Here is a 12,142-nt window from a genome sequence, read left to right on the forward strand (position 1 = left end):
GGTTGGATGACATCACTAACTCAGTAGACATGAGTTTGAGCAAGCTCTGGGAGTTGGTGGTAGACAGGGAAGCCTGGTGTGTTGCAGTCCATGGGGTCACAAAGAATTGGACATGCCTGAGCCATTGAACTGAGGTGAACATGACAGTACTGTAATGTAATTAGCCTCCAATTAAAATAAAGTAATTGCTTTTTTTTTTCTTTTTTAGTAATTGCTTTTTAAAAAAATAAAAATAAATTGTGGAGATAAAAAATTTGAGTGACTGTAACATCAAAACTCTAATAAAAAATACACTGCAAAAAAATTAAAATAACAACTTTTAAAAAACAGGAACTATTTAATAAAGTCATTCTATTTTCAAGGCATTTAAGGAGTAGCTAAAGTCAGTGGTAATTTTTCTATTAAATTGCTTTGTTTGTAGTAGACAATGAAAAGGATAAACCATATCCTGAGAGAAAAAAATTAGGAATGCAGATATCTGATTTATAACTTATATTCAGAATATATAAAGAACTCTTATAACTCAATTTAAAAATAATAAAAATGGGCAAAAGTTAAATACACTTCACAAAATAATATATAAAGATGATCAATAAGCACATAAAAAAGTGGCAAGCACCATTTAATCATCAGGAAAATGCAAACTAAAATCACAATAATACCATGGTGTGGTAGACCCACAATGATGGATAAATATAATGACTAATCATTGTTGCAAGGATGAAGAGCAATAGAGAAGCAATGTAGAAGGAAATGGCAACCCACTCCAGTGTTCTTGCCTGGAGAATCCCAGGGACAGGGGAGCCTGGTGGGCTGTCATCTATGGGGTTGCACAGAGTCGGACACGACTGAAGTGACTTAGCAGCAGAAGAGCAATAGACTCTCCTAGATTTCTGGTAGTAGCAAAATGATACACAGATTTTGCAAAACTGAGAATTTCTTTTTTTAAATTTAATGTTATTTTTTTAACTTTACAATATTGTATTGGTTTTGCCATATATTGAAATGAATCCACCACAGGTATACACGTGTTCCCCATCCTGAACCCTCCTCCATCCTCCCTCACCATACTATTCCTCTGGGTCATCCCAGTGCACCAGCCCCAAGCATCCAGTATCGTGCACTGAACCTGGACTGGCGACTCGTTTCATATATGATATTATACATATTTCAATGCCATTCTCCCAAATCATCCCATCCTCTTCTCTCCCACAGAGTCCAAAAGACTGTTCTTATAAAGTGAAAAATCATTCAGCACTTCAATTCTTAGATATCTTACCACGAGAAAAAAGAAAATGTCTATGAAGTGACTTCTACACAATTGCTTATAGCAATATTATTAATAATGGAAAAAAGTAAAAAAAAAAAAAAAGAGCAATCAACGTCCTTCAGTAGAATGGACACACAAATTCGAGTATATTTATACAGCAGTGTATTTATTACTCAGAAAACAAGTAATAAGCTATTAATTATTAAGGTAAAGTACACGCTGATTTTTTTCAAATGTTTTGTTGTCACCTAATAAAATAATGTATATTACATTTTTTCTTTGATGTTTTAATATGATATGTCAACACATGAAATAATTATTTTTATAAGTTAAAAATGATCACATATCATCAATTTTATGTTTCAACCTCTATACCATTTGGTAATTTTAAATATAATATTTTTATCATTCCTGAAATTAACTTTCTAATCTAAAGTCTTATTTTCCTTCTAGTATTTCGGAAAATTTTCTTCTTTGTAGTATGAGTTTAGTAGTCTGTGAACTCCCCATTTATTAGAAGTTTTATATAACTAATCTGGGAAGGTGCCTAGATTTACTACCAGTTTTATATTAGTATTACTTTTTGTATGGTTTCTTTATTTTCTTCTGTTACTTCTGTTACTGTATTTTATCATAACACCATTCATTTTATTCAGGCCTTTAATAATCACACTAAGAAAAAAATCTCAAATATCTAATGTCTCTGTTATCCCACAAATAAATTTTCATTTAAGGTCATTGCTTTATTTCACTCAGTAGCAACAAGTGACATTTGTCAAACAAGTGTAACATCTACATTTTCAAATTGCTGTTGTTCAGTTGTTAATTCATGTCTGACTTTTTGCAACCCCATGGACTGTAGCACACCAGGCTCCTCTGCCCTTCAAATTCATGTCCTTTGAGTCAGTGGTGCTATCTAACCATCTCATCCTCTACCACCTCCTCCTTTTGCTTTCAATCTTTCACAACATCAGGGTCTTCTCCAGTAAATCAGCTCTTGGCATCAGGTGGCCAAATTATTGGAGCTTCAGCTTCAGCATTGGTACTTCCAATGAATATTCAGGGTTGATTTTCTTTAGGATTGACTGATTTGATCTCCTTTCAGGGTCAAGCCTGGTCAGTATTTGAAAGAAATAGGCCCTGTTCTATGCAATTATTTTCTTGAATTTTCCTATGGAATTTAGCCCTCCTAAGCTTATGTGATTGCATGTGCCACATTTACTTGCAAGTGTGCATCAGATTTATCTTCCTTATTAGATTTTGAATCATTTGGGACAGGAATCATATGTTACTAATCTTTGTTATTAATATCTTTCAGTGTCATTCAGCAAAACAATAAGGAATATTGAGGAGAAAAAGGGTTTACAAACAGGTGTCTCTTGAGGTTTTTCAATTCATTAAAGGGAAGGTGTACTTTTCATTAAAGAAAATGGTTTCCTAATGGATAGAGAAAACTACGTAATCATATCATCTTACTGGTGGAAGAAATTTAAATTAGCTGGCTAGAATGACTAGGTTCAATATATATATATACTCCTATTGAGATTGAGGGCTTCTGTATGTGAGCTTTCATTTCTCTTTTTAAAGAATCTCAGTTGCTTCCAGAGTGTGAGATAGTTGTGGCTTGAGAAGGCATTGTTATTTTCTGGGAAGAGTTCCTTCTTGGATCCTGCAACCTCCCAAAAACATATGATGTGTTTTGCTCATCATCATAATACTTGTATTTAATAAATGCTTGATGGTTGGATGAATGCATGGATGAATGATAGATGAATTAATGAATAGCATATGACCTTGGGCAAGTTATTTTTCATTCTATAATTCTTTGATTGCCTCTGTAAATTATTTTCTTATCTATGGTTCATTCCTCTAACCCTTGATATTTTACCATTAATTAATACCTCAACCCTGGATCACCAAAACTATCTATTTTCTAAACCACATAATCATGTTGTCATTTAATTATTAGAAGTATATAAATAGTCAAATATTACCATCTGTCCATGGATCATACATTTAACATTGTAATATATATATTTTATTTTTTATGAGGCAATTTCTCCTATATATTTAGACTATAAAATATTGTAAGCTAAATATCGTATCCATTATATATATATATATATATATATATATATAAAGATGAAGTCAGACAGGTAAATTTCCTAGAGAGAACTTCTGTGCAGGTTGTTTAAGCTTGTTAAAACAGAAAGATTTCTTATGAAGAGTAAGAGATAAATCTGGAGACATGAATAATGAGGAAAAAAAGGAAGGGGATAGTTAATGGAGTTTCTATCTCAGTGAAAATATTCAATAGAGGGTAAATGTCAAATTGAAGATGGATTTACCACAGCAATAATTGAATTTCTCCTTCTGCTTGTCAAGTGCTCAGATCCACTCCCAGAGGAAGCAGAATCAGTCAAGAAGTAAATTCAAATCAAAAGAAGTCAAATTAAGTGGCTTAAAGCTCAACATTCAGAAAACGAAGATCATGGCATCTGGTCCCATCACTTCATGGAAAATAGATGGGGAAACAGTGGAAACAGTGTCAGACTTTATTTTTTGGGGCTCCAAAATCACTACAGATGGTGACTGAAGCCATGAAATTAAAAGACGCTTACTCCTTGGAAGGAAAGTTATGACCAACCTAGATGGCATATTCAAAAGCAGAGACATTACTTTGCCAACAAAGGTTCGTCTAGTCAAGGCTATGGTTTTTCCTGTGGTCATGTATGGATGTGAGAGTTGGACTGTGAAGAAGGCTGAGCGCCGAAGAATTGATGCTTTTGAACTGTGGTGTTGGAGAAGACTCTTGAGAGTCCCTTGGACTGCAAGGAGGTCCAACCAGTCCATTCTGAAGGAGATCAGTCCTGGGATTTCTTTGGAAGGAATGATGCTAAAGCTGGAACTCCAATACTTTGGCCACCTCATGCGAAGAGTTGACTCATTGGAAAAGACTCTGATGCTGGGAGGGATTGGGGGCAAGAGGAGAAGGGGCGACAGAGGATGAGATGGCTGGATGGCATCACTGACTCAATGGACGTGAGTCTCAGTGAACTCCAGGAGTTGGTGATGGACAGGGAGGCCTGGCATGCTGCAATTCATGGGGTCGCAAAGAGTAGGACACGACTGAGCGACTGATCTGATCTGATCTGATGATGAACAGTTTTGATCATGAGGTCTTAATAATAGAATTTAAAACAAAACACCTTCTACTTCAGATTCAATGCTTTCAAGATTTTTATTTAGGTAGAAGAACCAAGCTCTCTGCTATTTACCGTAAACTTTGAATATTCTGATAGATTTGTGATAACTTTATATGCTTATTGATGTGTCAGTAACTTTACAGTAATTAGTTAGAATTCTCATGGCCTTGGTCTTGGCAGAGTTGGTAGTATGTAAGATTAATCAAGATTCTTACCAGGGAATGTTTTGGGGCCTCATTGGTAAAAATATCAGTGAAAATGGGACCAAGACTTTGATTTGATTTCTGTGTGAATCAGTCAAATTCTGTCTGTTCTATTCCACTGCCACATGATTCTAAAACCATCTGGTAAAATATTAGAAAAATAATAAGTGCTTTTTAATTGAATAAGTTTAATCCAATTTTAAATCTTCTATATATTTACCTTCCTCTGTAACAGGATCATCAAGAGGTTAGTTGAATTGACAAATCAATTGAAAGTCTTGTCTTATACATGGCTATGACATACATGATCTCAGTATCTAAAGAGAACCACATTTTTTTTTCATTTTATAAGCATCTTATTGTCAACTGCTGCTGCTGCTGCTGCTGCTAAGTCACTTCAGTTGTGTCAGACTGTGTGACCCCATAGACAGCAGCCCACCAGGCTTCTCCGTCCCTGGGATTCTCCAGGCAAGAACACTGGAGTGGGTTGCCATTTCCTTCCCCAATGCATGAAAATGAAAAGTGAAAGTGAAGTCACTGAGTTGTGTCCAACTCTCAGCGACCCCATGGACTGCAGCCTACCAGGCTCCTCCATCCATGGGATTTTCCAGGCAAGAGTACTGGAGTTGGGTGCCATTGCCTTCTCCGATTGTCAACTACAACTGCAAAAGAAAAGAGTGTAGAAATTGGATCTAGGCCTAATTTTGGGCTTATTAGCTCTCTTATTTTAGAAAAAAAAAATCCATGTTCCTACAATATTGGCTATACAGAGAGAAAAGTGATAATCTTCAAAGCGTGTGACATAAATTTAAAATAATTCCTTTCAGAGTTCTTGTTTAATAATAATTTTATTTCTGAGATAGTCCCCACTGATTCCAACATTATTCAAATTGATTAATTCATTAAAAGTGAATGTTAATGGGAGGGAAGACCTAATTACAAATAAACCTCAATGCCTACTGTACTGCTATTAGAGCAAATGTTGAGGTTGAGCCTAAAAACCCCAGAGTACAATGGTTTTGTATCTACAAAGTATTATTATCCCAACATTACAAAAAATTAAATCATAGACAAATTATTTTCCTTTGAATTTCAAAGATTTTATCTTCTTCTACTATGGTGTAAGTTTCAAGATCTTTAGCCATAGGATTTTTCCTTTATGTCAGTGACAAGTACAACCCAGAAGCTAACATTAAATTAGATTGTGAAATTATCAGAAAATTGTTAAACTCTTTGCAGTCAATTAATATCTCAGCATGATGTAAAGTTATTTGAGCTTTGGGGGAAAAAAAGATCATGTTGTAAAGCTCAAATTTGTTATATATACATATATATATATATGTGTGTGTGTGTATATATATATATATATATATATTTGGCATAGCTTTGAACACGGTCCTAAACTTCTCTACTTCTCAACTTCATTTTCTGTAACACTGCACTAGTAATATTTAATAGAGTTGTTCTAGGTACTAGAGAAAAGTATAGTGCAGTAAAAGAATTGACTACATGGTACATGTGGTTTTCAGAATTCATCATAACTTTAACAAGTATTTACCAAGCAATTAGATATTCTAGCCATTACATTTGGAGTTTATATTAATGAAAAAACAAAGTCCTTATGCTAAAGAAGTTCATATTCTAATAGTTCATAGAATGCAAAGTCAAAATGACAAGTAAAAATATACAATATGAAATGTTTTTTGAGGACTATGGAAGAAATAAATTAGCAGAGACGTCAAGAAGTACCAGCTTGAAGAAAGGGAAGGTAATATTTGAATACGGATGTGAAGGAGACATAAGAGATGTGGGTTCAATCCCTGGGTCAGGAAGATCCCCTGGAGGAGGGCATGGTACTAACTCAACTATTCTTGCCTGGAGAATCCCCATAGACAGAGGAGGCTGGTGGGCCACAATCCATGGGGTCACAAAGAGTCGGACACAACTGAAGTGACTTAGCATGTGAAATATTTAAGGGAGTGAGAGAATGTGATGTTTCCTGACAGAGGGATTATCAAACACAGGATCCCTGAGGCAGAAGCATAATTTGTGTGCTTAAGGAACAAAGGAAAGGCCAAAGCAGGAACATGCAATGAAAGAAGAGGTAAAAGAGGCAACACAATTAGTTATGTAATATCTTATAAACCACTTTAAGTGTTTTGGGTACAACTCTGAGATGAAAACTTATTGGAAGGTATAAGAAGAGGAGTGGCACCATTTTGAAATTTTAAAGGGATAATTATGGCTGCTGAATTGAGAACTGACATACAGAGGCAAAGGCAAAAGCACTTAGACTTGTCAGGGGATGAGTATCCCTTATCTTCATGATTTACTGTTTTGGAAATTCATTATTATTTTGCCAAACTGAATATATCAGGGATGGTAGAGAATGGAAGAAACCCATGTGCACATACTGCATTTCCTTTCTCTATTGCAGCAATGTGAGTCCAAGTCTTACAGCACTTAATTCAGCAATTGTTTATTGACTGTCAGCCTTTGAAATATATTACTAGATTGAGTAGTGCTGTTGAAAGAGCTAACTGTCCAAGAAAGTTTTTCTACTTAAAATGCCTGTACTCTCATTCAAGTTAACAAACATTACTGAATGCCTAATAAGAGTAGATATCTGTGTTCAACAGCAGGGGAGATGCAAAGGGCATGTTCTCTGCCCTCAAGCAGCCATCTAAAATGTTTATGAAAAAGAGGTAGCATGAAAAATATTCCTTAATAAAATATTTAGAAATTGTACATGGAGCATAGCAACTATGAAAAAAATTCTTTAGGAAAAAAAAAAATGGAGGGAGGAAAAAAAGCCAGAATGATAATGCTATATTTGAGTAATGGGAAAATGAAACTGTTGGTGGACTTTTTTAAATTTATTTTTATTTGTATTTGAAAATATCTTTAAAAATGTCCAAATGTATTAAATGAAGTTGCATTCACAGTGGAAAATATGCTGAATTAGGTTACTTAGACCAAATTTTCTAATGGAAAAACATAAAGTTTAGTACACATTACTAAATTGATGGCTTTGAACTGTGGTACTGGAAAAGACTTTTGAGAGTCCCTTGGACAGCAAGGAGATCAAACCAGTCAATCCTAAAGAAAATCAACCTTGAACATTCAATGGAAGGACCGATGCTGAAGCTGAAGCTCCAATACTATGGCCAACTGATGCAAAGAGCCGATTAGTTGGAAAAGATTCTGATGCTGGGAAAGATAGAAGGCAGGAGGAGAAGGAGGTGACAGAGGATGAGATGCTTGGATGACATCATAGACTCAATGGACATGAGTTTAAGCAAACTCCAGGAAGTGGTAAAGGACTGGGAAGCCTGGCGTGTTGTAGTCCATCGGGTTGCAAAGAGTCAGACATGACTAAACGACAAAACAACACATATAAAATGCATTTCCTAAGAACTTTTAAATATGCTACCAGGGAAATTTATGATGGAAAGTAGAAAACTAGAAAGCTTACTTAGCATTGAAAGCAAACAAGCAAATTATTTTTTTGACCTACAAAAATTTTCTATTTCTGGAAATATGGGAAGACCTATAATTAAAAAAGGGTAGGATTGAAAGGTCAGCAGCTTTTAGTTAATGGATATAACAGACTTTCCCCACATTCACTTGGAGTTTCAAAGGGAAAGATACTCGATAAAAATGTCTTCAAATCACTCGAAGGGCAAGGCATTGAAGGTTGTTTTGGCAGTCTCAGATATTAGACCATCTCAGATATTAGAATTATTTGAAATAAACTTAAAATGTCTATGTTTATTTGACTAATGAGATTATACATTGATAATATTTAGAAGTAGAGGTGAGTTTGCTGTAAAGTGAATAAAGCTTAAGTTTTAGTACCACTCAGTTCCTTTAAAGCCTTAGTACCTGATCGTTTTGTCCTATTTTGATTTTTTAGGGCTTCCCTGGTAGCTCAACAGTAAAGAATCTACCTAAAAAGCAGGAAACATGGGTTCAATACCTGGGTCAGGATGATGCCCTGGAGAAGGAAATGGCACACTACACCAGTAACCTTGCCTTGGAAAACCCATAGACAGAGGTCCCTGGTAGGTTATAGTCCATGGGGTCACAAAGAGTCAGACGTGCCTGAGTGACTGAGCAACAACAACTATATAACATAAAATTCACTGTTTAAGTATTATTAAGTGTAAAGTTCTATGAGATTAAGTACATTCACAATGTGGTACAAGCTCTGTATCTAACTTAATACCCATAGTTTTATTACACTTTCATAAAGGTGTCTCTCTAAATTGTATACATATCAAACCTCAAAAAACTTGATAGGCTCTACAAATAGCTGTGAAAATAAGGGAAGCAAAAAGCAAAGGAGAAAAGGGAAGATATACCCATTTAAATGCAAAGTTCCAAAGAATAACAAGGAGAGATAAGAAAGCCTTCCTCAGTGATCAAAGCAAAGAAATAGAGGTAAACAATAGAATAGGAGAGACTAGAGATCTCCAGTGTTCTTGCCTGGAGAATCCCAGGGACGGGGGAGCCTGGTAGGCTATACTCTCTGGGGTCGCACAGAGTCGGACACAACTGAAGCGACTTGGCAGCAGCAGCAGCAGCAGAGATCACTAAGCCCGGGAGGCTGCGACAGGTGCACTAAGCCCGGCCAAGAGGAGCTACCCCATGTCCGAGGTCAGGGGCAGCGGCCGAGAGTGCCAGGCTGTGACGGCACAGAAATGGCCTGGAAGAGCTACCCAAGTCCGAGGTCAGGGGCAGTGGCCAAGAGGAGCTACCCCATGGCCGAGGTCAGGAGTGGAGGCCAGGAGGAGCTACCCCACGCCCCCACACCCGAGGCCAGGGGCAGCAGCTGGGAAGAGCTACCCCACAACCGAGGCCAGGGGCGGTGGCTGGGAGGAGCAACCCCATGCCCAAGGCCAGGGGCAGCAGCCGGGAGGACCAACCCCACATCCAAGGAGCGATGGCTGTGCCGGCACAGGAGGGCCTAGAGGAGCTATCCCACGTTCAAGGTCAGAAAGGGCAGCAGTGAGGAGATACCATTCGTCCAAGGTAAGAAGCAGCGGCTGAGCTTTGCTGGAGCAGCCGTGAAGAGATACCCCAGGTCCAGGGTAAGAGAAACCCAAGTAAGACGGTAAATGTTGCAAGAGGGCATCAGAGGGCAGACTCACTTAAACCATACCCACAGAAAACTAGTCAATCTAATCACACTAGGAACACAGCCTTGTCTAACTCAATGAAACTAAGCCATGCTCGTGGGGCAACCCAAGATGGGCAGGTCATGGTGGAGAGATCTGACAGAATGTGGTCCACTGGAGAAGGGAATGGCAAACCTCTTCAGTATTCTTGCCTTGAGAAACCCATGAATAGTATGAAAAGGCAAAACGATAGGATACTGAGAGAAGGAACTCCCTAGGTCAGTAGGTGCTCATATACTACTACAGATCAGTGGAGAAATAACTCCAGAGAATAAAGGGATAGAGCCAAAGCAAAAGCAATACCCAGCTATGGATGTGACTGGTGATAGAAGCAAGGTCTGATGCTGTAAAGAGCAATATTGCATAGGAACCTGGAATGCCAGGTCCATGAATTAAGGCAAATTGGAAGTGGTCAAATAAGAAATGGCAAGAGTGAATGTCGACATTCTAGGAATCAGGAAACTAAAATGGACTGGAAAGAGTGAATTTAACTTAGATGACCAATATATCTACTACTGCTGGCAGGAATCCCTCAGAAGAAATGGAGTAGCCATCATGGTCAACAAAAGAGTCCATAATGCAGTACTTGGATGCAATCTCAAAAATGACAGAATGATCTCTGTTCGTTTCCAAGGCAAACCATTCAATATCACAGTAATCCAAGTCTATGCCCCAACCAGTAATTCTGAAGAAGCTGAAGTTGAATGGTTCTATGAAGACCTACAAGAGCTTTTAGAACTGACACCCTAAAAAGATGTCCTTTTCATTATAGGGAACTGGAATGCAAAAGTAGGAAGTCAAGAAACACCTAGAGTAGCAGGCAAATATGGCCTTGGAATACAGAATGAAGCAGGGCAAAGACTAATAGAGTTTTGCCAAGAAAATGCACTGGTCATAACAAACACCCTCTTCCAACAACACGAGAGAAAACTCTACACATGGACATCACCAGATGGTCAACACCGAAATCAGATTCATTATATTCATTGCCGCCAAAGATGGAGAAGCTGTATATAGTCAGCAAAAACAAGACCAGGAGCTGATTGTGGCTCAGATCAAGAACTCCTTATTGCCAAATTCAGACTTAAATTGAAGAAAGCAGGGAAAACCACTAGACCATTCAGGTATGACCTAAATCAAATTCCTTATGATTATACAGTGGAAGTGAGAAAAAGATTTAAGGGCCTAGATCTGATAGATAGAGTGCCTCATGAACTATGGATGGAGGTTCGTGACATTGTACAGGAGACAGGGATCAAGACCATCCCCATGGAAAAGAAATGCAGAAAAGCAAAATGGCTGTCTGGGGAGACCTTACAAATAGCTGTGAAAAGAAGAGAAGTGAAAAGCAAAAGAGAAAACGAAAGATATAAGCATCTAAATGCAGAGTTCCAAAAACAGCAAGAAGATATAAGAAAGCCTTCCTCAGTGATCAATGAAAAGAAATAGAGGAAAACAACAGAATGGGAAAGACTAGAGATCGCTTCAAGAAAATTGGAGATACCAAGGGAATATTTCATGCAAAGATGGGCTCGATAAAGGACAGAAATGATATGGACCTAACAGAAGCAGAAGATATTAAGAAGAGGTGGCAAGAATATACAGAACAAATGTACAAAAAGATCTTCAGGACCCAGATAATCACAATTGTGATCACTGACCTAGAGCAGACATCCTGGAATGTGAAGTCAAGTGGCCTTAGAAAGCATCACTACGAACAAAGCTAGTGGAGGTGATAGAATTCCAGTTGAGCTCTTTCAAATCCTGAAAGATGATGCTGTGAAAGTGCTGCACTCAATATGCCAGCAAATTTGGAAAACTCAGCAGTGGCCACAGGACTGGAAAAGATCAATTTTCATTCCAATCCCAAAGAAAGGCAATGCCAAAGAATGCTCAAACTACTGCACAATTGCACTCATCTCACACACTAGTAAAGTAATGCTCACAATTCTCCAAGCCAGGCTTCAGCAATGCGTGAACCGTGAACTTCCTGATGTTCAAGCTGGTTTTAGAAACGGCAGAGGAACCAGAGATCAAATTGTCAACATCCGCTGGATCATGGAAAAAGCAAGAGAGCTCCAGAAAAACATCTATTTCTGCTTTATTAACTATGCCAAAGCCTTTGCCTGTGTGGATCACAATAAACTCTGGAAAATTCTGAAAGAGATGGGAATACCAGACCACCTGACCTGCCTCCTGAGAAATCTGTATTGCAGGTCAGGAAGCAACAGTTAGAACTGGACATGGAACAACAGACTGGTTCCAAATAGGAAGAGGAGTATG

The sequence above is a fragment of the Bos indicus genome, chromosome 3 (assembly GCF_029378745.1).
Source record: "Bos indicus isolate NIAB-ARS_2022 breed Sahiwal x Tharparkar chromosome 3, NIAB-ARS_B.indTharparkar_mat_pri_1.0, whole genome shotgun sequence".
Classification (NCBI taxonomy): Eukaryota; Metazoa; Chordata; class Mammalia; order Artiodactyla; family Bovidae; genus Bos; species Bos indicus.